Below are 26,926 nucleotides of genomic sequence, written 5' to 3'. Positions count from 1 at the left end.
AACATCAGCATTCTTCAAACAAAGAGTTATCCAAAAGACCAAATCAAGTCTTTTAGTTTTACTATGCATCTTATAAAAATATATACATAAAAAGTAGAGGTTAAAGAATTCTTTTAAAGGAATTAAGAAACTCGATACTGTCATGAGGTAAACTCAAAAGCAGAATCCATATTTCACAAAGCTAATAAAACTAATTTGAAATACCTCAGCTATTACAAGATCAACCAACCAAACAAAAAGAGGTTGCATATGACATCAGTCAATATTATAAAGGAATATGAATCCTGCTATACATTCCTGCTATATATTATTCATGATTTCCAGTCAGAAAAATTGATTTTCTACCTAAGTAGATCACAAATGAATCCTCTTATTCATTTAATCTTGATATTACCATCCTAGAACAGCACTAAGGGTTTTAAAAAGTAAAAGAACAACAATACCTTTTCATCTTATCAACTGCATGTATATTTGCTTCTTTCTTTACTAAAAACTCCACCATTTGCCCTCTGCTTTCACATATCGCAAGTAAGAGTGGTGTCAGGTCATCCTGTAAAACAGGGAGAACCATTTCTAATGTACACAGTTAACCTATTTCTAAACTGAAATTAAAATCGTGCAATAGATTCTCTTAACTTAAAAATAAAAGTCAGAAAGTAAATGAAAGACAGCCCCCTCCTCATTGCCCTGTGCATCTTCTTTCTCTTTAATATGCTCCTCCTCTGGGCCTTCCTTGGCGGTCCAGTGGCTAAGTGTCAAGCTCCCAATGCAGGGGGTGCGGGTATCATTTAGCTACTGTATCAGCTGCATATTTTAGGGACAATGCTGAGGCAGAAATATAGAATACTATCTGTAGCATGCATAACCTATCCAAAGATGACCATGAGTAAACTCAAAAGGTTTACAGACATTCCAGTGGGAATATTATTCTCTACATGAACATGCAAAGAGATAAACTTTTTTTTCTTTTCAAAAAGTTAATTCTGGGAACCCTGTTTTACTGTTTTCTCAGAAATGTCTCTTGGACTGTAATATTACTCATTCTCTCTTCCTTGCTTGCTCCTTTCCACCACCCTTCCTTAAGTTAGACATTCTTGCTGAGAGGTCAGCATTAGCTAGATGCTAACTGCATGCAGAATGAGCACCCTCCCCACCTTATCTTCAAAGACCCTTCTTGATGACTCTCATGTGATTACCTCCAGACCACCAGAAGGAAGCTTCCAAAATCCTAGAGTTTTGGTGTCTGTCTTGCTTTAATGTTTTAGTTAAAGATTGCAATATAAAATTACCAATAAATACATGGTCAACATTTTCTTGGGGAGTTGCTCTTCCACCAGCTCTCCCTGCACTGTCTCTTATAATCTTGTGTGTTTGTGAGAGTTATTCAGTTCAAAACCACCACAACCAACTTAAAAATTCTAATTTGAAAAATTAAATCCCATTCTTAAGAAATTTTTTAAAATATGAAATCAATTATAGATTAATTAGACTGTCTTTAAAAACCTTCAAATATTTATCAAAATAAACTATCAATCAACAATTGGAAACTCAAATGCTTATGGATGGAAAGCTGATGACCTGAGTAAGTGAAAAAGCGAGGTGAGAATGGTAACCCCTCAAACACATGTCCCACACCAAAGGGGTGGCCTCTGCATGCAGACTAAACAGTAGGATGGGCTCAAGGGGGTCCAGATTTGGTCCTTGGAGAAGCCTGAACTTCTGCATGAGCCTCCTAAATTTGAAATGTTGACTCAATGTATGGAGGTAAACTAAACACATCCAAGGTCCATGTCTAGTTTATGGCCCACTTTGGGTTTTATGTTTGCTCTTTCCAAACAGGTGGGTATAAAGCAAATATTTGTATGTGAAACCTTTCCTTTCTTTAGTATCATATGTTTCACAAAAATAGTGGGTCACAATATGTAATAAAAAAGCTATTAAGACTCATAATTCAATTAAACATAAATTCTTTTAAAATGACTCATAATTCACAGTCAAGAATGTTTCCACTGCCTGTTGAAAGTACAATCTATCTCTAGATTCTTCTAGATTGTTAATAAAATGGATCATGAGTTTCCAAGCCTGCTTAAAATAAATGCTTAAAACAATTCCCCTCTGTACTGTTACTAATTTCAAGGGTTTTAAAGCTCTCATCTGCTTATGCCAGGGATCAGCAATTCTAACAGACACACTGCAAGAGTCCGTCCTGAAGCTGACACCAAAAAATGCTCATGAGTTACTATTACTGCAGTCAGGAAAACCCTGTTGGTAACAAACATCTGTTGACCTAATGACCTGGATGATAAGTGAAGGTGCAAAATCCTTAAAGGGTCAGACTCTACAGACGAAGTGACTTCGCCATGAGCAAATCGCTAAAGACTCTCAGAGTGTCACTGAATGATGAGTGGTTGGAAGGAAAAGGAGTTATCATTCAAGCCCATAGATATTGCCAAAGATACTCCTTTTAATGTCTCAAACACAGGGGCAGAGAAAAAGTCAGGCTAATATTGTTGGAAAGGAGGGAGCTGATGGATGTAGTTAGCACTGATCAAACTCCAACACTTAGGGAGACTATTTTCTTTTGTGAATGGTACATTTAGAAATTACATGTATTCAGTCTATAGTTGTTCATCAAGGATTGGATCAGAATATCAAGGGAATATTTCTAAATACACACGTCCAAGCATTCCTTGATTTACTCAGTCAAAATCTACAGTGAACAGCCTAGGGTTATACATTTTTAAAATAAGTTTTCCCAAATAATTGTGGTTCACCAGCAGAATATAGCTGAGAATTAGTGCAGTAACCACTCCAGTCTCATCTCTTACTCACACAGCCAATTCCTTCTCTTACGTGAAAGTTTGAATAAAAAAGAAAAGTGTAAGAAGCAAGAGTCATCAAAACTGCAATTTTTAAAATTTTCCTGGGTAAACAGTGGTAGAACAGGGACTAGTAAACCCAAAAGGCAACCTGATCTCATTATTTATAAACCCCTTACTTCCTTCCCATCAAGACATTCTAGATGGGAGAGCAGAGTCTAGACTCTTATCTAAGTGGATGGTTCTGCCAGAATAGGATAATATCAGGTAGTTATTTGTTCTTCCCTCTTAATTCCCACTTAATAGCCACCTATTCACTGTCAGTCTGTTTTGATCAGAGTCTTCTTAAAACTGGCACCTAGGTAAGTTTACAATTCACTCACACGCCTTTTCAAAATAACAACTATTATCCCTGCAAACTGAAAAGCATATTAGAAATATATGAACTGAAAGGAATAAAAAGCATAAACCAAAATCTCGGGACTTCCGTGGTGGTCCCGTGACTGGGTCTCAGTGCTCCCAGGAAAAAGGACCTGGATTCGACCCCTAGTCAGGAAACTAGATCCTACATGCTGAAATGAAGCCCAGCTCAGCCAAATAAATAAATATTAAAATAAATAAATCCTCTTCTTGGCATTTCCCAACTGCCAAAATTCCAGCTTGACTTGCACTTTTCACTTGCTTGCTCCTTTTCCTTTCCTTTTAGCCTCTTAAGACTTGGGCAATGAGAGAGAAACTGTTTATATAAACTTTTTTTCATAAAATGGGAATTTGTGAACAGCAGCAAGATTTCTAATACATTGTAAAATGCTTTCATTATGTTTGAATTTTAAGACAAAGTCTACTGAGGCAAATTTTTCTTTACTGTGTTATTTTAGACTGCTTACAAAAAAAAAAAAAACCTTAAGTGGGGGAAAATATTTGGAAAATGTTTTGCCTTTAACAAGTGCAGTATTTCACGAATACCAGCCATAAATGCATAAAGGAATGCTTTACTCTCTAATCTTGAGAAATATCATGATTTAAAGTGAAATCTTAGACAACTTGGTTCCTTCAAAATACTTTCACTCAGGGAAGGCTGGAGCTTCCAAAGAAGGAAAACTGAGCCCACCTGTTAGAGTGGAGGGAGTTCCTGGTGGGGCTGCAGCTATAGGACGTCACGTGTGTCCTGGAGAAAGCAGGAGGGGTGACTTCATCATCATCAGCTCCACAGGCACAGCTGCAACCTCACTGAGCAGCTCCCTGGGGCTGAGCACAGGAGACCCCGAGATGTACATCACAAACCAAGTGGTCACCAGCACAAGTGAACGCCCTTGCTGGGAGTCAAACATGACCTGACCCTCTTGGCTGGATCTCAGAACCAGGGTCCTGGAGGGCTCAGAGCTCCAGGCCTGCTGCCTCCCAGGCCCACTTGCACTCACCCGGCTCCCCCTCATGGGCACTGGGTGTCCTTCCTCCTCCCACCCACCCCCAGGGGCACCCATTCTTTGAGCTCCTGGAAGCAGCCACTTCTCACATCACTTCACTCCCCCCAGGTCTTCATCATTTGTAGGCTCTGAGTCTACCACCCACTCCTGGGCACGTTCTGATGGGAAATCTTCCTTCTGGGGTAGACGGCTGGGTGGGAGACACAGCTTTGCCCTCTCTATGGGATTCAACATTTTCCCCCCTGCAGTGGCTTTGGAGTTGTTTCCATGGTAACAGGGTTTGATGGACACTATTCAGTTTACCTATTTACATAGTTAGAAATAAAACACTTCTACTCTTGCCTGGAAAATCCCATGGATGGAGGAGTCTGGTAGGCTGCCATCCATGGGGTCGCAAAGAGTCGGACACAACTGAGTGACTTCACTTTCACTTTCCACTTTCATGCATTGGAGAAGGAAGTGGCAACCCACTCCAGTGTTCTTGCCTGGAGAATTCCAGGGATGGGGGAGCCTGGTGGGCTGCCGTCTATGGGGTCGCAACAAGATAGGACTGAAGCGACTTAGCAACAGCAGCAGCAGCAGCAGTTTAAAAAAAATGCTTTGCAAATATTTTGTAAATAAAATTAGTTGAGATATACCTTGTTCCTGGCTTTTATATTGGCGTCGTAGGAAAGCAGCTTTGCTGTGAGTGATATATTCTGGCAAAAGACAGCTTAGTGGAGAGCGGTATTCCCACAGACGTCCATGACATTTGGGTCAGCACCATGCTCCAGCAGAAGAGTCGCACACTCCTCTTCTTAGCATTCTATGACCTGTCAGTGATGTGCCAAGAAACAGAATGTAAATTCTAGGAATTCAAAGTAAACAGTCCACAAGCTTCACCGGTTTACTATATCTAAATGAGATGAATTCACTTTTAGTCTCAGTAGTTAAATCACACCCACCTCGTATGGACACGGTTCACTACCCCATACCTTCATCAGCGCAAGCAAGAGGAGTTTTCAAGAAAATGTAGTGTTACTGTTTCAAAACAAATAATTGTTCCTGTGGTTGAAAACATTCAATAGCATGCTATTCCTATCCCTCTAAAACAAATATTTCATTTCCTTCTGGAGAAAGAACATTATATATTAGCATTAGCTCTTCTTAACACAGTAATGAAAGAACAATTTACTTGAATAGAATGACCATGACCTTGAGATTCAGCTCAACTTGGGTTTGAATTTCACTTTCACTCTGTCACTTAGCTGTCACTCAGCCTCTCTGTGCCTCAATTTCCTCATCAGCAAAATGGAGAGAGAGAAGTAGTTCTCTCACAGGACAGCACTGCGGTGCTTAAATGAGATCCATGCAAAGAGTTTAGAACCATTCCTGGCACAGGTAACAGTTCAGTAACTGTTAGGTAATATAATCATACTTATTGCTGCTGCTGCTGCTAAGTCACGTCAGTCGTGTCTGACCCTGTGTGACCCCATAGATGGCAGCCCAGCAGACTCCTCCGTCCCTGGGACTCTCCAGGCAAGAGCACTGGAGTGGGGTGCCATTGCCTTCCGATTTTACAAGGACAACATCTCAATGAAGTCAAAGGATATCATACCTCCTTTGCAGATACATTTTGAGGATTAGAGACAACACTGTGCTTCAATGATTCGAATACCTTCATTTTCTGACATTTTAATGTCTCTGACATTGGAATGAAATTTATAATTCACAATGTATGTACAACTATAATTGGTAGCATTTTTCTTTGCTCATTTCTCATTTTTCCCATTGACCTAATTACTATAAGGTCTTTTTGTCTATGGTTGCTTCTTTTTAATTAAAATATAGATGATGCATACTACATATTATTATATATTAGAGGTACACAACATAGTGATTCACAATTTTTACAGGTCATACTCTATTTAAAGTTATTATACAATATTTGCTATATTTCCCATGTTGTACAATACATCACAGTAGCTGGCAGGATTTTTGTTCCCCCACCAGGTATTGAACCTTGGGCCCACAGCAGTGAGTCTTAACCACTGGATGACAAAGGAACTCCCTAGACTCCCTTGCCTTCTGAAAAGGCTGAAAGTTGTCAGAAAATAGCAATCCTCAAAAAAAAAAAAAATTCTAAAAATAAATTGAAAGTGAGAAATCATTTTTTTTTCTGTGCCACATTCCTATCAGTGCCAAAAAGACAAGCCCTGTCTGCTAATCCGACTTGCCTATAGACAGCTTGATCTACAGAGAGTTTTAATTTTTTTATGTTGTTAAAATGTTAAATCCACATCCAGATTTCTTTTCTTTTCTTTTTTTTTTTTTTGTGTGTGTGTGTGTCTAAATCCAGGAAAATCCAGAATTCTTACTTTTGAAATCATTCTTAGAAAGGTCTTTGGGGTGTTAGGGAGGCTCACAAGGAAGGCGATATATGTATACTTACAACTGATTTATGATGTTATACAGCAGAAAACAACACAACATTGTAAAGCAATTATTCTCCAATTTAAAAAAAATTAAGGTTAAGAAACAGTAGAAAGAGAAAAAACAGAAGGTCTCTGTCAGCAGATAAAAAATGTATAAATAGGAATCTGAGTTTTATTCTGGTACTTTTCTCACTGTGCATATTTGAAATGTTTGATCCATACTCTATCTGAAACTTTTTGGTGAGATAAAAATTGAGTTACTTTTCTCTTTTACCAGGTTATTTCTCCACCATCTACACACAGTTTATCATTTCTAACAGAAAAGGTCATCATTTTCAAGATCTAAAGTTTTACATACATTTGGGTGTTTGGGCATTCTGTTCCATTCATTTATCTATATTTTCAGTTGTTAGTAAATGAACACTTTGTGAGCACTTATAGCACATTTTGATATCTAGAAGCACAAATCTTCCTCTACTATACAAAACTTTTAATTTCATCACAACAATTAAAGACAGCATATGTAACCCAAAATATTTAAAACCATGAAATGTTGATTTGTTTAAATATAGAAAGACCATACATCCTAAGAAAATGTCTTCCTATTCAAGGACACAGCCAGCTTCCTACTTCAAAGCTGGCTTCTAAGGTCCTTCAGCAAAGAACACATATACCTAAGTATACACTGATATAAAATGGATATTGAATTGTATCTGAAGAATTTTTAATCCAGAATTTGATTTGGCATGGGAATTATTTTGCTCAATATGCAGTTTTATGTAACATATAACCTTATGGTATAAAAATATATACATTAAAAATAAGATGTTGACAACATCAGAAATCTGCCCACTGCCATGATCCACAATAGGCGATCCATGAAGAAGTGTTTTCATAAATCACATGAGAAAAAATGCGAGAGCCAGAAGGTTCAGAAGATTTATATAACTTGAGAGCTTTTACTCATGAGTACATCATGCTAATCCATGCAAATAAAAAGTAGGAGGAAGAAAGGAAAAACAGATGCTATTCATGTTTCATTTTATTTCTGTGATTACTAACATTCAGTTAAATGACTTCAAAACTTTCAGTAAAGCTCTATAAGGGGAATTATAAGTGGGTCCAAAACCAGCAAGGCTTTTTGCTGCCTATAAAGTCTGCAGGGTGCTGGATCCCAGGAAGGTATCCAGGAGCCTTGGAGGGGAAACTCACAGGCGGGATCTCTGCCAGGCCCCTCCACCCCGCTTACCTGTTCATCTTATTCCTGATGATTCCTTATTCCATTTTTTCCAAACAACAGAACAGGCTGCACTTTGGCTACATTGCCCATAATGGCAGCTTTGTGGATCTTTCTGAGGTCTTTGTCTTGGGTGCGGTACCCGGGCTGGAAGTTGATTCCATGACCACTGTCTCTCACTGAGTTGATGGAGGAGCCAAAGGGTGACACACCCTTCTTACTCCTGAAGCCAAAAATCTTCTTCATCGCAGAGCCTATGGACTCCAAACACACTTCGGCTCTTCACAGTCCCCTAAACCCAGCACAAGCACAACAGGCAAGCCAGAGTTGTCCCTCCACAACCTCCCAGATGGGAAGCTCAATGGTTTGGAGTCTTTCATCCCAGAATGATCGTTGCTAAGCAACACATCTAAACACATTGCCCATGCGCACAGAGGCCTGGCGTGCCAGCCCAGTGCTCATATGCAAGAACTGTAAGTTCATTTCCTGAAAGAAACAAACCATATCAATAAACCCTTACCTAAACTAAGAAGGAAAGAGAGGAAACTGAAATACAGAAATGAAAGTGACATTATAACTGTGTAACTGTCAAAATAACTATAGTATCCAAAGCAATCTACAGATTCACTGCAATTTCTATCAAATTACCAATGGCATTTTTCACAAAACTAGAACAAAAAATTGTACAGTGTGTATGGAAACAAAAGACCCCAAATAGACAAAGCAATCTTGAGAAAGAAAAACAAGAGCTGACAGAATCAGATACCCTGACTGCAGACTACTCTGCAAGCTTCACTAATCAAAACACAGTACTAGCACAAAAAACAGAAATATATTGAATGATCAAAGGAATAAGACAGAAAGTCCAGAAAGAAACCTACGTACCTGTAGTCAATTAATCTAGATAAAGGAGGCAAGGCTATACAAAGGAGAAAAGACAGCCCCTTCAATAAGTGGTGCTGAGAAAACTCAACAGCTACATGTATAAGAAGGAAATTAGAACACTCACTAACATCATGCACAAAGATAAACTCAAAAGGGATTAAGCATCTAAATATAAAACAGGTCCTGTAAAACTCAGAGGAGAATATAGGCAGGACAAACTCTGATATAAATTACAGCAGGAACATTTTTTCATCCACCTCTTAGAGTAATGAAAATAGAAACAGAAGTAAGCAAATGGGATATAATTAAACATAAAAGCTTTTGCACAGTGCAGGAAATCATAAACAAGACAGATGACAACCCACAGAATGGGAGACAATATTTGCAAATGATGCAATTGACAAGGGATTAATCTCCACCATATTCAAACAGGTCAAAGAGCTCAATATCAAAAAACAAACAACCTGATCAAAAAATGAGTATAAGATCTAAATACACATTTCTGTAAGGAATACCTACAGACGACCAAAAAGCACAAGAGGGATGCTCAGAAAGGATGCTCCACATCACTATTATAGAAATGCACAAATACTACAATAAGGTATCATTTCACTCCAATCAGAATAGCCACCATCAAAAAATATACAAACAATAAATGCTGGAGAGAGTGTGGAAAAAAGGAATCCTTCTACACTGCTTATGGAATGCAACTAGGTACACCCACTGTAGAAAACTCTATAAAGGTTGCTATAAAAACTAAATATAGAGTTGCCATATAATTCAGCAATCTCAATTCTGGGCATATATCTGGAGAAAACCATAATTCAAAAAGGTACATGCACCCCTATGTTCACTGCAGAACTATTTACAATAGTCAAGACACTGAAGCAACCTAAGTGTCCATCAACAGAAGAATGGATAAAGAAGATGTGGTATACACACACACACACACACACACACACACTCACACACACAACAAAAATGGAATATTACTCAGCCATAAAAAGAAATAATAATGCCATTTGCAGCAACGCAGATGGATCTCGAGAAAAACAAGTATCCCATCACTTACATGTGCAATTTAATAAAAATAAACTTATTTACACAACAGAAACCAACTCAAAAGATCTGAAAATCAAATTATGGTTATGAAAGGGGAAACATGAGGGGAAGGACAAATTAGGAGATTGGGGTTAACATATATATACTATTTTCTAGTAGTCATGTATGGATATGAGATTTGTACAATAAAGAAGGCTGACTGCCAAAGAATTAATGCTTTTGAACTGTGGTGTTGGGAGTAGACTCTCAAGAGTCCTTGGACTGGAAGGAGATTAAACCATTTAATCCTAAAGGAAATCAATCCTGAATATTCATTGGAAGGACTAATGTTGAGGCTGAAGCTTCAATACTTCAGCCACTTGATGTGAAGAGCTGACTCATCAGAAAAGACCCTTATGCTGGGAAAGATGGAAGGCAGGAGGAGAAAGGGGACCACAGAGGACGAGAGGGTAGGATCGCATAACCAACTCAATGGGTATGAATTTGAGCTAACCCCACAAGATAGTGGAGGACAGAGGAGGTTGGTGGGCTGCAGTCCATTGGTCGCAGAGTCGGACACGACTGAGTGACTAACATTTTCACTTTGAATATGGAAAACTTAACAGTGCTGGTTTTTAAATCACGTAAGTTAGCTGCAGAGAAAATACTTAGTATCGAAAGTACTTAGATACTACTGTTTAAAAGTAGTATTAATACTACTTAAAAGTAGTATTTTTAAAATCCCGTATAAATTTTCATCATACACACAAAAATATTTCCCTTTAATAAAGATTTTCTCAACTAAAATGTCATGAAAACAGTCCAGAAGGGAAATTTTTATTATTTATCTTTTAGATCATATATTTTTCTTCAAAATCTGTACATATACTTGTGATGTTTTCAAAAGCAGGTCCTGAGACAGATTTGACCCATCTGTAGCTCCTAGAGGAGACAACCCATAGGACTCTGCCAGGAGCCAGCGAGAGACATTCCACTCGTGACAAAGGTCATGAGGAAGGAGGCTTGGCATACGCAAAGGTGGGATCGAGCCTCAGGAGTCCCCCTGGATATTCTCGAGCATCTACCCCCAAAAAACCGGAGTCTGCCTACTTTATTGCTTTGTGCTCTCACCTCTGACTTTACTGCGGGCTGTCCCCCACCATCATCTCGCTCTCTCTGTCAAAGAGTTAACTTACAGCTCCAATTAATAAAGTTCCTGGGCAATTAGGAGTGTTTAAATCCAAACCCCTCAGATAGCCCTCTAACTCACCTGACAAGTTTACCCGGACTTCTACAGCTATGCATATGATTGTTTACAGTCTCCCAGCCTCGAGAGGCACGGGAAGCTTAGAGCCTCTCAGAGAGTTAGAAACTGTCAGAATAAAACTAGTAAAAGATATCATTGATGAGCCAATGCTTATTGCCAAGTTTTCACATCCCCTGTATTGTATCCTTGAATATGTATTAATTAATAGTTGGTATGTAGAAAAAATTAGTGGCCTTGGTGTTAGTAACTTTAGACCCTTAAGGTAATAAATTCTTTCCTTTGTTGTAAACCCATTACACATCCGCCCTATGGGAATGCAATTTTATCTAACACCTTCGGAAGATGGCGCCAAACCTTAAAAAAATTACTCTTAGAGAAAATAAGTCTTTGTCAAGAGTCATAAAATGTTAATAGGCCTTCTGGCCAGAAGATGATGTAAATCACCTTAACCATTTGTGTACGATAAATGTGCAGGAAAGAAACCCTGGTTTTCGATAAGGATCAAAGACTGCTGACTTTGCATCCCCTATTACCCTCTATGTGTAACTTAGGGTACAAAAACCCTTGTTGAAAATAAAGCTACAGGCCTTGCTCACCAAAGCTTGGTCTTCCCATGTCATTCTTCCCCTCAATTTCCAGCCGAGTCTCCATCTGGAGCGCGGAAATCCTCTGCGACCATTTATTTGCCTGGGCTTCTAAGACCCACTCGAGAAGGTGTCTAAGGTGGGGCACCCTCCGCTATTCAAGAGGGCGCCTGCGGCCTCCGTGGTCAGAGCTAACCTGGTGTCACGGGTTATATTGATTTTCCGCATAAACCAAGATACTCAGCTTCTTTTCTCCACTGAATTTTCCTACTGAGCTATCCTCATTCTATTACTCTTTATATCTTTGATAAATAAATAAATAAATAGGTCGCCGAAGCCGTCTCTCCTTCGAATACCCTGGATCAGCCGGGGCTGGACCTCGGCAGGACTCAGATTCAAATTCAGCAGCAACTGGAAAGAAAAAGGATTATATCCTTTATCTAAAATACTTGAGTTAACTTGCTGCTGCTAAGTCGCTTCAGTCGTGTCTGACTCTGTGCGACCACATAGATGGCAGCCCACCAGGCTCCGCCATCCCTGGGATTCCCCAGGCAAGAACAATGGAGTGGGTTGCCATTTCCTTCTCCAATGCATGAAAGTGGAAAGTGAAAGTGAAGTCGCTCAGTTGTGTCCAACACTCCGCAACCCAATGGACTGCAGCCTACCAGGCTCCTCCGCCCATGGGATTCTCCAGGCAAGAGTACTGGAGTGGGGTGCCACTCTGTGAGTTAACTTAGTAAAAAAACAAAACAAAACAAAAAAAACCCTGAAATATTTCTAAGTACTCTGAAAAAGGAAACATATCTATAAATGACAGAAAACAAAATACAAGATTACAATTATATAATCAGCCCAAGGTCCCAAGTGTGGCTGAGTATCAGAGCTTCTGGCTTTCTCATTCTTCATTCATTTACTCAATAACTATCTGCTAAGGTGCTGTGACAAACACTGGAATTACAAGATGAAGGTGACCCCAGTCACCCTGATAAATGATAATGCCATAAACTGTAAAAACAGATCAACAGACAATTTCCATATGGAGTCATAAATACTAAGACAGGTATACAAGATGGCACAAGGAACACTCAGAAGGGACAGCCGGCTTTGTGTCAATACTGCCAGCTTTTTGGTGGAGGTGCTATGGAAGTAGCTACCTGAAGGACAGGAAAAATACAAGAGTCAGAGGGGAGAAGCATATACAAAGACCAGAGGTGAGGAAACGAATCTGTGGGATCCTACACAGTCTGGCTGGTTAGATGCACAGTTAAGTGGCAGAATAAGGTGGTAAAGAGATAAGGCCAACTACTTTGGAAGGACCCGCATTGATGCAGGTGTTTGGAGCCTTTCCTGAGGGCAAGAGATAAACTAGTGACAAAGTTAATGACACAGAAATTATAAAGCACCCACCAAGTGACAGCTACGCAAACATGACTGCTTGAGTCTGGGTGTTCTAGCCTTAACCACTACAAGACACTTGAGACGTTGATGAACTCCACGCTTTCTGAGAATGGTGTCAGGGTGTAGATGGACAGTTTCACAGTGATGGCAGTAGTAGAGAAAGGATACAGCCAGAAATAAATAGAAATACATAGACCTTTTTAGATTTTTTTTTAAACTATGGAACATGATGAATAAATGAGGAAGAAGAATATTTTTTACTATGACTGCTCAGGCTTTCACATTTTTCATTATCTATGTATAAGAAAAAAATTAACATGGCATTTATTATCCAAACAATGGAAAGAGATGTCATTTATTGTTTACAGTGTATTTCAGAAATCAATATCTAAATTTAATTCATACATTTTGGCAACATTCCTTCTCTTAGTTCTCTAGTTATACTCCTGTGCAACTCCTGCTGCATCTGAAATAAGTCAAATATCATTTATCTTTAAGTTAAGCAAGAGATATTATCATAGGAATGTTATACAGCTTACTAAGTGTGACATTTAAATAATACTTTTAGAGACTAGACCTAACTTGAAGATTACTTAAGTAGAAAAATAATCACATAAATAAAAGAAAATACATTCCTACCTATTCCGCTTATAAATAACAGAGAACACACATATATATAGAATGTTAATCTGATAATAAGTACAATAAATATCAGTCTCTAGAGTACACATAATTTCAAAGAATTAGAGAATGACCTAGGTCAATCCTAGGATTGACCCACAAGATTACTATCTTCTCCCCCTAAGAGCTCCTGCCCTGAATACATACTTCTGAGACCTTTATTTTGATTTCTAGGTGAAGATCCTGTTCAAATGGAGGAAGTAGTTTGAGTTGAATGTTATTAAGGAGAACACACCTGCAATTTTCTTTAAACTTTTCTATTTAACAGAAACACAGAAAGGTGAGAAAATTATACACAAGAAAACAATGTACCAGCAAGTTTTTATTCTAAAGGTGTTTAGTGAGAAGGATTAACACATAACTGTTGGTTTCTATACTATGTCCCGTAGAAAGGGAAGGTCCCACAGGGGTCACTGCAGGGTTGAGGAACTGAGAAGTCACAAGTGCAGGACCTCTGGCCACTCCTTTGGCTAAAAGGCTTTATACTTATCTCTGTTTTATATAATATGGTTCCACACAAAATTTTTTTTAAAGAAAGTTTGTTTTCTTTGAAAAAAAAAATTTTTTTTTAAGGTATAAGAGTCATGATTTAGGCAAAGTTCGTAATTCTACAAAAGAAGTAAGAAAGCCAATGACTTTCTTACTGAGTCCAGAGTCCTATGCCAGCTACTTCCTCAGATTAAGGAAAAAACACATAGATTTTTAACTATAATGCAGAGAAAATGAATATGTAAAACCACTTACATAGTTCAATAATGCTTGTGGCATGACATGACATAGTAGCTTTCTAACTAAATCATGTTTTAAAGGCAAGAACAAGAATAAATTATTGTCAAACTCCTATATGTAGCAGTCATTTGATATAGTTAATTTATAAAGCATACATTAAAAAAAAAAACACATGACAGGGAACTTGAAGGAGAAAAGTTTCAAGGTGAGGACTTATACTCCTACCCTCTTTATGAGAGGTGAAGAGATTTACCTAACTGGGTAAACTGGGAGAGGGAACTTCTCCCAAAGTGCTTGCTTGGTTCCAAATCTCTACTTTGAAAAGATGTATGTGCCCACAGCACCATGAAATTGGGTGTGCAGTAGGCAGCGTGTGTCTGGGATGGGGGTCAAGCATTTGCTTATTCCTCTTAGGCCTGAGTGGGAAAGTGTCTGGCTTGGGATGAAGTGTTCAGAGGCCCGCTGTGACTGCACAGCTAAAGCACGTCCTCCAGTTTCACAGCTCTCATGTAGATGCATCTACATCTACCCAGTGTAGATGCAGTGCTGTGAAAGAAACCTTAATTTCTCTCCTGCAATGGCAAGAAGCCAAATGATAAAACAGGTTGAGACTGCATTTAACAAGGGCTACTTTCCATCATCACAAACATCAGGAAAACACCATTAAAACTATAAACCTGTGTGCACTGACTGAAATGGATATTTTAATCACAATGATTGAACAGTGAAAACTGGTTGCAATTTAAAGACTCCCCATCATTGCTATCTTAGATACCCTTCATCCACGTGATGTCAAGATAAAGTGAGCCTCATTTATAATGTTTAAATGTTTGAATTAACTACAAATCTAGAAATATTCTACAAATGCTCAGCAAGATTGTTCTTTTTTAATTTTAAATAAAAATGCTATAGGTAAAATAGCAATTAAAGAAAATGACAAAAAATGTCATTTTTGTAAGAAATGACAAAATTTATGTAAGAAAATGACAAGAATGTTAAGCTAAAACTATAAATTAATGTTTTGATTTAGTATTGTAAGTTTATTTAATTCATAAAAAGGATTTATCTAGAATTCCTTTAAACAAAAAGCATCCATATGTGGTTAGTGTTTAGATGCCAGTGATTCACTTATGCTTAGAGGCAGAAAAACTTTGTTGGGTACAGCAGAGCTTGGAAATGATTATGAACCATTGCCAACTGAAATCAATTAGAAAGGAAGTGAAACATCTGAAAGAATACTTTGGATATTAGGCAATAAGATTTCATTTCTAAAGTAGAATTTAAACTCAGCTTTTCAAGAAATTTAATAATTTAGCAAGTATCTCTTAAAATCACGAATTCTGGGACAAAAAAATCATCAAATTTCTGTCTCCTTTATTAGCACAGCTAATTATGACTTTTACTTAGGGTGCATTAAGTCAAATAAACAACTTGGAAGTTCACCAAATTCAAAACAAGGATCATTTGTATCAGAAATCTGAAACCCAGTGGAGAAAAGATAATAGAACTAACTTTGGTCAAGTAATTCTCTATGCTGTTATTCGAAGGGTGTGGAATTGAGGTAGAAGAACCTATGTTTGCTCTTGGGGTAAGATTTCCATTGAGCACTAAAGGATTATTGAAATTTCCAACACAAGGGGGCTCCAGGACTGGCCTCATGCTAAGATTGCCGAGTAAAGATTTGTTCTGCTCTTTCTCCACCTCAGGTTTGGTGTTGATCACTGCCAGCCTCTCATGAGTCCTGGGGAAGATGGAAAACACCAATTTAATGATTTGCATTTTTAAAGTTGCCATATAGTAAATGGAATTCCCAATAAACTCTTTGAACACTGAAAACACACAGCAGACCTCCTGTAAACAATGATAGTTGTAATCTTGTTCTAAAGAAGTACACATGTGTCTAGGGCTCTTCAAGTAACAAGTCACAGAAAAGAAAGGGCATCAGATAGAAAGGAAGGTGGCCTCACAGTGACACCTACTGCCCTCTGGGACACACCTGCCTCCATGAAACAGTTCAGGGATGAAGAAACACCCCATCCCACAAAGCCACGTTCAAGCATTTGCTTTCACCACCCTTGTATACACGTTTCACTCATGACCTCGGACAAATTAAGCTTTTGGCTCTGAGGAATCATCTAGAGTCACAATCTAAAGGGGAGGACAACAAAGTCAATGGGTGATTGAAAAGAGCTAAAAATAGCCCCAGGAACAATTACAAGTATCCCCTGCTTTTCCAAGGTTCACTTTATGTTACTTCCCTTCTAGGAAAGGGCTACATCAGCATCTGTTTTTGATAATAAAAAAAAAAAAATTTTTTTTGAAGAGACTTTTTGATTTCATATAAAAGGTTTCAGCATATGTTTTACAGTGAGAGGCATCACACTCCCCAAGCAGGGAGACTGGCCCCACTGAGCTCCTTCCCTGGAAGCCACACCACATCTCAGTGTCAAGTCACCACAACCCTGAATCCTATATGGGAGCACCTGTGCTTCACTTGTGCATATTCATTTTAGGCTTCAAGTAGCAGAACGTGCCCTCGGGTACCTGCTTCTTTGCTGTATGCTGTTTTGGCTTATGAAAGGCTTCCTAGGAATGCTCTGCTTTCAGACAGTGGGGAAATCTGGACTAGGCACTGGAGGTGCCATCTGCCCTTTCCATACTCCATACCCCCACCCTCAGTCAGGTCACCATACTATTTCTAGCCACTCTGTGAATTATCCTGTCTTTCACTCTTGTGTTATTTGCCCCCAATTTCACAAGCATGACTTTATGCAGTATGCTGCTGCTGCTAAGTCACTTCAGTCATTTCCGACTGTGTATGGTAAAACTTAAAAGGACACAATATTAATAGTTTCTCTTGGGCCACCCTCTAGCAGTGACCATCTAGTTAGCTTTCACTTCCTATTAATCTCATGAACTGCGCTCTATAAAAATTAGGCTTTGGAAACAAATTAATGAACTAAATTTACTTCCTGTGATTCTGTGTTTTGACTTACTTGTCTAGTTGACCTTCAAATGACTTTCTAAATTATAGTTCTACTAGGTAGAGTTGCTTATATTTTTCCAACTCTGCTCTATGAAAATATTCTTGCAAAAGTTTCCACCTTGGAGAGTTCAGATTCCAAGTCCTTAATTCTGAGTTCCATCTGACTTCTTATGGAAGCATTATTCTTCTCTTGTAACTGCTCTAAGTTCTCCCGAGAGCTGCTTGTATCTAAAGCAAATTTTAAAAGATAACATTTTAAAAATAATCATTACTCTGGAAAATGATATTTGCTCCCTTTAGTTTTGAGTCAGTGATTCGGAAAGCAATTTTAAAGGTTAAAAAGAAAAAGAGCAGAAGTTTAAAATAATTATCATCAATGTGAAGTGAATTAAATGTGAATTATAAAATTAAAGTGGAATTATTGTTATAATGGTGCTTATATAATTTGTTAATTCAAAGAACAAGAGGATCAACTTAAAGTTTTAAAAATTGAACAAGACAACTTAAAAATAATTCAAGAGGATGGTACCAGTTCTAAACCACAATATTTTCTTTTCCTTCTAGTAGTCTTGTTTTATACCAATTGGTCTTATAAATGAAAGGATTCTCTAGTGAGAATCATTCTGATAGGTCAATTTGGTGATAACTGTGATGGAAGCAGAAATATTTAAAGGGAGAAACAAGTGTCCCCTTCCTTCCAGAAAACTACCAAACCAACTGTTCTAAGGGAAGTAGAGGAAACACATAAGCTGTATAGATCCAAAACGTAATTTACAATGAGGTCAATTCAAGCACATGACAGATGAACAAATTAACCTGCAAACATAGATTGACTTCCTTTAATTTCTCTACGAGATCCTGTCTCGCCCTTTCTTCGATCTCCTGTTTATACTGCTCTACTTGACTGTGTTCTATCATATTCATTTCTATATGACTTCTGAGGTTCACTACTTCTTGCTCCAACTTCTTTTTATTCTTCTCTACTTTTTCACATTTCTTTTACATTCCTTTCATAGATAATAACTCCTCTCGAAGAACTTGATTTTTTGCATCCAGATGCAGACATTTTGAACATGCAGTTTCCAGCTCTGCTGTAAGATCATCAATCTGCAAGAATAAAACAATATTGTTTGGTAATGAGGCAAGTGGACTGAGCACAGCCTAACTCAAACCCAGTACCAAATAGATATGATGGTATATGTATTGTAGAATGTAGGACCAGGGATTATTCAGAGAATCAAGAAAGAAGTTCAAATCACCAAGAGTCACAAAATATATTCTTCACTGTCATCATCTTTGTCACACAACATTTGCACTTGATTTTACACTCATTTCTATTTTTTCTCCATAAAATGACTTCAAGTCACCTCTTAGTAGAATGTCTCTTACTCCTTCCCCCCATCTTAATGCCCCATGTTTTAAAGACATTTGAGGGATACTGTATTGAGTTATCTAGGATTGAGTTAATAAACGCTTCCCAAAAGAAGATTGTGAAAGTAAGACTCTCAATAATAAATCTTATAAATATGGATTCTAATCCCATAAGTCTTTTTCTGAACTATGAATACTTTTTGCTAACTTGAACTGCATTCCAAAGAAAAAAAAAATTTTAAAGGTTAAAGAAATCCCATCTCCTAATAGCTTAATGAGATGATCCATACATTTTTCTGAACAACAACAACAACATCAAATGCCTCATTCTTGTAACCATTTGTTACTTTTCACAGAATGGAACATACCAAACAAAACAACAAACAAAATTTGCCAGAATTTCAGTGACACCGAGTTGCAAAGAACTTTCCTTTAGACAGAATGATTACTCAGTAAGTCAAGGTGAGTGGAGGTGGGGTATTGAAACTGTCTACAAATTCTTTGACACTTTTCTCTGAAATGTCCTCCCATTAAATATGTGCTGGCCTCAGTAACTGATTTCTATTGGACAGAGTCTGGGGAAACTGACTTTTGCTCTGTGGGAAAGCCCACCCTTAGCATCAGTCACTACGCTGCGAAGAAGCCCAGACCACATACTGAGCACCATGTCAGTGCCCCCACTGACTGCCCCCAAATAATGCCCCATCCAAAAGCCAGCTCCAACTGCTAGACATGTGCATGAACTAATCTTCAGATGACTCTGGTCCCCACCTTCACAACATCCCAGCTGATGCCGACTGGAAAAGAAACGTGCTGGCCTCACTCACTGAGCCTTGCCCCAACACAAATTGTTGAACAAAGTAAATGCTGTTTTGAGCACTAGGCTTTGACATGCTTTATTATAAAATTTGCTGGCAATAAATACCTGGCACAGATACTGATACTAAAAATGCCATTAAAAAAGAACTAAATGATGTGAGAATGTCTTTCAACCTGGAGGTAGGTGAGATCTGAATGGATGCAGAGAAAGAAATGAAAATCCAAAGGGCTTCATGACGTTGGAAACTGAATCCTGATGGCCCTTAAAGAGGCTGCTGGTGACAGCTTCTAGGCAAGAGAAGAAAACGATACTGAAACACAGGGGAAAGGAGACTTTTGCTATGAACCAGCTGAAAGTAACATCAATGAGAAGGATAAGCTATCTAAAAAAGGGGGGGTGGCTGTTAAATATAAAGGAACCAGGCTGAATTATATTTGGGTTCAATATCTGTTATGTCCTTTACAGCATCTCCACATGTCCAGTGGTCACATGATGCTAAAAGAGAGAAACAGCTTCTGGGCTAAGATCAAATCTAGAGTGCTGTCAGGAAAACATGGTCTAAAGGTGAAACCTGTAGACTGTAAAACCCTTTATTAAGACCCTGTAAATACTTAAGGTGGTGCCTCAAATCCCTTTAAAGATCTTAAGGGCATAAGAATTTTAAAGGCATCATCCTACAAAGCTTCACGAGAAGCCCAAGCTGCAGAGCTTCTCTCAAAAAAGATTTGTGAGGGTAGCTTCTCCAATGACGTGAACCCCAATCCAATTCACAGGACACTTAAAGCTTTAAAGAGAACCTTGGCAGCAAAAAAACAAAAAACAAAAAAACAAACAAACAAAAAAAAACAGTGCTTGGCCTAACAGAGACCAAGACATACAAATGAGAATAGGCCTTTGGGATTTTCTTAGAAGTTCAATAAAGAGGAAGCTGGCTTAAGAAACATGACTCAGCTACAGACAGAGGTCATTTCTTAGGAAAAGGACAGCACACAGAGCCCAGAGGGTATAAAAAAGGAGAAGCACTCCTATGGGCAGGACCAAGTCCTCATCAAAGGGCTGGCAGCACCAAACTGGACCTCAGAGCTGCTATGGACTATAGTGCCTCCCACTTCCCATTTCTGAACGGGAGAGTCTAGTCATTCAGCAGAATGGTGGGGGTGTGGGTGGCAGATAACTTTTCCCTTTAGTTCTCAAGTCTTAGTACTGAGAGGGTTGTGCTCACAGGGTCACACTCTAGAAATCACACCCAGAAACCTCATCTGCATGTGCCATCTGTACCTGATGAAGACGGTAAGACCTCTACTTGAGCCTGGGCCTGACACTGTTAACAACTGAGACTTGTGAGGGAACGGGTAGGGAAAAGGGTATTTTTCATTGGAAGGGGTATAAAAAATTGTGGCCAGTGAGTAACTGTGCTAGTTTTTAAATGTACCCATTAGTTTTAAAAACTTTATTCTGTAAAAAAACGGTAGAATATAGGCCAAGTATAAGTGACTTACTCCTATTGAACAGAAGATGATGAAAGTGATGCTGTGTGAACTGCAAAGCGAGGTTAGACAAGGCAGCAGAGCTTCTGCCTGGCTCTCAACCTGGGAACCAGGCTCCATGTTGCGAGGAAGCCCAGGCTGCAAAGAGAGCCTAGGTGTTCAGGGTAGATGTTTCACTTGTCTGCCTTCACCAAAGTCCAGCCGACCACAGATACCAACTATCAGACATGGGAATGAACATACTTTCACCCAATTCTAGTCCCCAGCCCTCGAGCTGCCCCACCTGAAGCTGAGGGGACGAGAAGCCAGCCGTCCTGGCTACCTTTTCCTAAGTGTAGATTTTGAACAAAACCAATGTTGTTTATTGGAGCCACTAAACTTAAAGCTGATTAGGAAAAAAACAGAAAAATGGATTTTTGAAAAAGAGAAAATAAACAAACATAACTTAAATTCAGGTAGAAACTGGTCTCCTATAAACTGGAATATAATAAAAGGTGAGATTTTTAATGACAATGTTGATGAGAAGCATATAACTAGAAGGAAGACTTAAGAACTATTCATGAAGAAGTTTGTTCAGGGTTCCCTTCAATGACAATTTCTTACAAATAGGCAGTTGTGACTCCTTAGAATTTCTGCTCAAGTTTGAATGCAATGAAGACTAGTAAGCAATGAGACATATGATTTGAACTATAAGAAATAACTAGAAATAGTTTAATTACCAAAATCAGACTTTTGATCTCATCTCATCTAAAAGAGATGGGTAGCTTTGAGTAGTTACTAATGTAGAACTCAATTTCATTGTCCTCTCCTCAGAGAGAGAAATAAAACACCACAAGATGCCACTTCATACTTGCTAGGATGGCTATATTCACAGAGACAGGTAATGACTAGTGTTGACAGGAATGTATAGAAATGGGAACATTTTACATACTTTGGATAAAAATATAAAATGATGCAGCCATGCTGGAAAACAGTATGGAAGGTCCTCAAAAGGTAAAACAGAATTGCTGTATAATACAGCAAATCTATTCATAACTGTATTCCCAAAAGAAATGAAAAAAATATGTCCACATCAAAACTTAGACATAAATGTTCACAGCAACATTACTGACATTGGCCAAAAAGTAGAAACAACCCCAAAGGCCCATCAGATGATGAATGGAAAAATAAATGTGGTACGTCCATACAATAAAATCAAGAAAATACTGATATATGTTAGATGTACCTTGAAAATATTATGCTAAATGAAAGAAGGCAGTCACAAAGGATCCCATATTGTGTGATTCCACTGACACAAAATATCCAGAAAAGGGACATCTACACAGTCAGGGAGTGGAGTCATGGTTCCCTCAGGCTGGGAAGATCAGAAAAGGAAAACCGGCACACGGTGATTTCTTTGGAAGGTGATGAAAATATTCTAATGTGGTAATGCCTGTATAATTATTTAAATACAATAAAGTTACTGAAGTGTACCGTTTAAATGAATGAACTGCATGGTATGTTCATTAGATTTCAACAAACCTGTCACCAAAAACAACAGATACTTTGGGGTCATTAATGCTGTGCTGCTCAGCTTCAGATCACCAGCCAGGGTTCAAGACAGAGAGAGTCAAGAGTGTGCCCTTTTTATCTCGAAATGATATAGGGAAAAGCTGTCATTTTTACTGGTGTCTAACCTAAAAAATTAATAGACAAATTTGTTTCACTGCTCAAAGCATGGAATGATTTATATTTACTCAAATTAAGTGATTTTGGGGTTCTAAAACTGATTAAAAATTACCTTATGTTTTAGCATATTAATTTGAATATCCATTTCAGCTTGACTGGTTTTTAAATCTCCGTGGAAACTAAGCTCTCCATTTTCATATTCATTTAACTTCCTTCTTGTCATTTTTAAGAGTTTCTTAAATCTGTAGAAATGTATAGAATGAGTAAGTTCTTTAAGAGCAGATATTTAATAATTAAACAGATATATGTTCTATCAGATAAACAAATCTATAAATTATAATCCTTTCTCATTGTTCAAATTTAGTATTCCTTGAAAGCATAATAACTAAATTATAATCTTAGATAAATATTATGAAGAAAAATTTTATCACATTTAAATATACTGTGTGTGATATATGTAATATATGAGTTCTTACAAATAACGTCAATTTTTAGCATGCTAGTGTGAAATATTAATTTATTAAATATTAGTTATAAATGAGAGATCAGTATTCAAGCTAAAGATGAAGATATATTATATATGAATGTTTTTTTGAAAAGACACAAGACACGTTTGTTCCTACTGACCACAGCCTCTACAAAAAGAAAAGGAAGTAGATACAAAAAACCAACAAGATTCTTACTCAAAATTGAAAAGAAAAGAAAAAGAAAAATCTTTGGAGCCTGAGTTAAGCGGGAAATAACCCAGGCTGACAGTTTTAGAAGAAAGGAAATCAGAAGAGAGAGAGAGGGTACCAGTCTCTTCAAGACTGTTTTAACAGTAGAAATCTTGCCCAGCACATTGTTAACAAAATGCAAAGCAATGTAGAGAAAATTAAAAGAGAAAAATATTAATGAGAATCAGAGAAGAATCCTTTGTATAATCATCCCTTGGCATCCACAGAGGACTGGTTCAAAAATCCCCCAACACTCCATGGATACAAAATCCACTGATGCTCAAGTTTCCCTAAGCACATCTTCCCTATACTTTCAGACATCCCTAGTTTACTTACATTATCTAATACAATGTAAATGCTTTGTAAATAGTTATAAATACAGTGTAAACACTATGGAAATAGTTGCCAGCTTGAGACCAATCCAAGTTTTCCTTTTTGGAACTTTCTCAAATTTTTTTTTCCCTGAATACTTTTGATCTTGGGTTGGTTGAATCTGTAGATGATGAGGGTTAACTGCACTCAGCAAAAAAACAGAAGCAGGTTTTTATCTTACTGATCAAAACATGGTCACTAATTTATTATTCTTTAAGTTACACATAGATTTTCATATATACATTTTATAACTAAAATTTTGGGGCCAAAAGAAAATATAAGCCAAATCAGGATACATTTTAATGTTGTTCAACAATAACACAGGTAGGTTTTTAGATAATAAATTCCTTGAATGATGAAGGGAAGGAACACAATTAAAAGAAGGCAGGACTACCAAAAAGAACAAAGATACTTTGCAGAAGTAAAAATTCAGCATAGATGATGAGGAAGAGAGTGACGTTACTACATGCAGAGGCACGGTTGTTACTGTTTTAGAAATCATTGTAGATAAGTATAACACTGCTGCACTCAAAAACATTTCAGATTGTGCTGACTTTCCACAGTCAACCTTGAAATGGGATAATGTGTTTAATTATGAAAATACACATAAAAATGAATTTGTATCTAAGGTTTTAAATAAAATAAAATTATACTTTTATTAATAGTTGAGATTATCAGAAATATTAAAGTCTTACCCAATAATCTCTTTTTCAAACTCATTGTTTTTCTTCTTTTCTTGGTCCAAGCTATTTTCCAGAGATTGTTTTAATTCAATGTATTTCTTTAATTGTTCCTTTTCATCCTCAGACTTAGAAAAAAACAATTTAAGAAAATTATTTTTAAATACCTAGAGAGACTTATTCTTTCTTAAAAATATTATTTCTCATGAGTTCACAGGTTAATATGAATTTATAGTAAACACAGTTTTTAAACCTGATTGATGCCAATTACAGATTTAAAAATTGATGACTTTTCCTAAAACAACTTAAAATGATTTTTCATTTCATCATTTTCCTGGAATTTAAATTACCAACATTTATTTGTTAAAAATAGAGACTTTTACACATAAAATACTAAATGTTAATGAAAGTTTTTTTAAACACTGCCTATATTTACATTTTACTTTCTAGAGATGCTCTAAAAGCATTTTCATCAATGGTTCAAGATATTCCAGGTTTTGGTAAGTCACACCTTACTGAAGTAATCTTTGAAAAATTCCCATGCAACCCCCATCTCTTAAAAAAAATGTAACAAATGAAAAATACAGTCGTACAGAAAAATGGTTCTATACAGACATAGTATTCATTCTTAATGAAGAGAACAAACTACAATATTTAAAATGATTCATCCTCAGAAATCTCACAGAAAGATCTAGATTACAAAAGAAACTTAAAATTCTCAAATCATTACTCAAATTTCTGGACTCAAATAGATGTTTGTGTACCAATGTTCAAAGCAGCATTATTAACAATAGTCAGAAGGTGGAATTTCATTGACAGACGAATGAATAAACAAAATGTGGTCTATATAAAATATTGCTTTTGGACTGTCACAATTTTTAAAATTAAAATCTTACTATAAAAATCATTAATTTTATGAATTCAGTCGATTCCTTCTATAGAGGAATCACAGTACTAGTAGCAAGCAGTATCAATAAAAATACAATAAGCTAATCAATGAGACTTTTCATATTGTCCAAAATATTCTTATATGTTACTAGCAAAAAAAAATTAAAATCCTTTCTCAGTATGACAGAAATTAAGAGGTTGACTTACCAATCTTGTACATAACAGGTTTTTCTGAAGCTGTTCAATTTTGCCCATTTGCTTTTTGACTGTAGTCTGTAAGTTGACATTTTCAATTTCAAGCCTAAAATGCAGATTTTAAATAATTATTCTCACACATGGCTTTTTTTTTTTTTTAAGGTTTTTTTTTTTTTTTTTTTTGATGTAGACCATTTTTAAAGTCTTTATTGAATTGACTGCAATATTGCTTCTGTTTTATGATTTTGTTTTTTGGCTACGAGGCACCTGGGGCCCCAGCTCCCCAACCAGGGATCAAACCCACACCCTCTGCCTTGGAAGGCATAGTTTTAACCCTTGGACTGTCATGGCATTCCTTCACACATAGATTTTTAAAATATCACACTGTTTTTGAACAAACATCTTCAGGTTCAATTACACAGGTTCTTAGAATTTTGAAAAGTGATTTGGCCACTGTATTGTTTTTCTATTTGTGACTAATCACCTTCCCTGGTGGCTCAGATGGTAAAGAATCTGCTGACAATGCAGGAGACCCGGGTTCAAACCTGGAGTCAGGAAGATCCCCTGGAGAAGGGAATGGCAACCCACTCTAGGTTTCTTGCCTGGAGAATTCCATGGACAAAGGAGCCTGGACGACTAGAGTCCATGGAGTTGCAAGGAGTCAGACATAACTGAGTGATTAAAATTTTCACTTTTCAGTTGTGGATAATGTGCAAAATATGGAAATAATGGGGGAAAATTATGCATCTCAAAATAGCTCAAAGCTGAAATGTTACACAGCTTCATGATAATGTGCTTATTATCACTATTGATCTATTCTTATATTATACTGTTTATCTGCTTTATATTTATTTTCTACTTTAAATTTTATATTTATTTTCTGCTTTAAATCATACTTTTGGATGTGATCCTGTGTTTTCTCAGCACATCTCACAGCCTCTGTAAGTTGATCTTGTGCTTCTTGCAACTAAAAAAAAAAAAAAAAAGAAAAAAAAAAGAAAAAACAACTGTTTTAACTACTACCTAGTAAATCCGCCATCATTGGTGTTTTTCTCTTTTGTCTGCATATTGTCAACAGCTGCTTTCCCACCATACAGCAGAGATGAGTTGTTACAGCAGACACCTTACAGTCCACAAAGTGAAAATACGTCCTGTCTGCCCTCTGCAGGTTACTGACCTTTCCACTAGCACTCAAACACAACATCATCCATGCTTTAAATCAGGTTTTCTCAAATAAACACACAAATTTATAAACTACTCA

At 37.3% G+C, this 26,926-nt stretch overlaps 1 protein-coding gene across 2 annotated transcripts in view; it reads right to left on the bottom strand.

Moving 5' to 3' along the window:
• The window catches only part of LOC109558650 (uncharacterized), a 67,180-nt gene that overhangs the window by 2,015 nt on the left and 38,239 nt on the right, over window positions 1-26,926 (bottom strand). For both annotated transcript variants that reach the window (XM_070788803.1, XM_070788802.1), the window contains 6 exons: window positions 26,562-26,632; window positions 25,678-25,771; window positions 24,598-24,710; window positions 22,927-23,056; window positions 4,885-18,575; window positions 444-550 (listed from right to left, as the gene is read on the bottom strand). The gene's annotated coding sequence lies outside the window, so the exon portion shown is untranslated. The remainder of the gene's footprint in view (window positions 1-443; window positions 551-4,884; window positions 18,576-22,926; window positions 23,057-24,597; window positions 24,711-25,677; window positions 25,772-26,561; window positions 26,633-26,926) is intronic.

This window comes from Bos indicus, chromosome 5, assembly GCF_029378745.1.
Source record: "Bos indicus isolate NIAB-ARS_2022 breed Sahiwal x Tharparkar chromosome 5, NIAB-ARS_B.indTharparkar_mat_pri_1.0, whole genome shotgun sequence".
Taxonomy (NCBI): domain Eukaryota; kingdom Metazoa; phylum Chordata; class Mammalia; order Artiodactyla; family Bovidae; genus Bos; species Bos indicus.
Note: the sequence above shows the minus strand (reverse complement) of the source record. Positions and strands in the feature narration are given on the sequence as shown.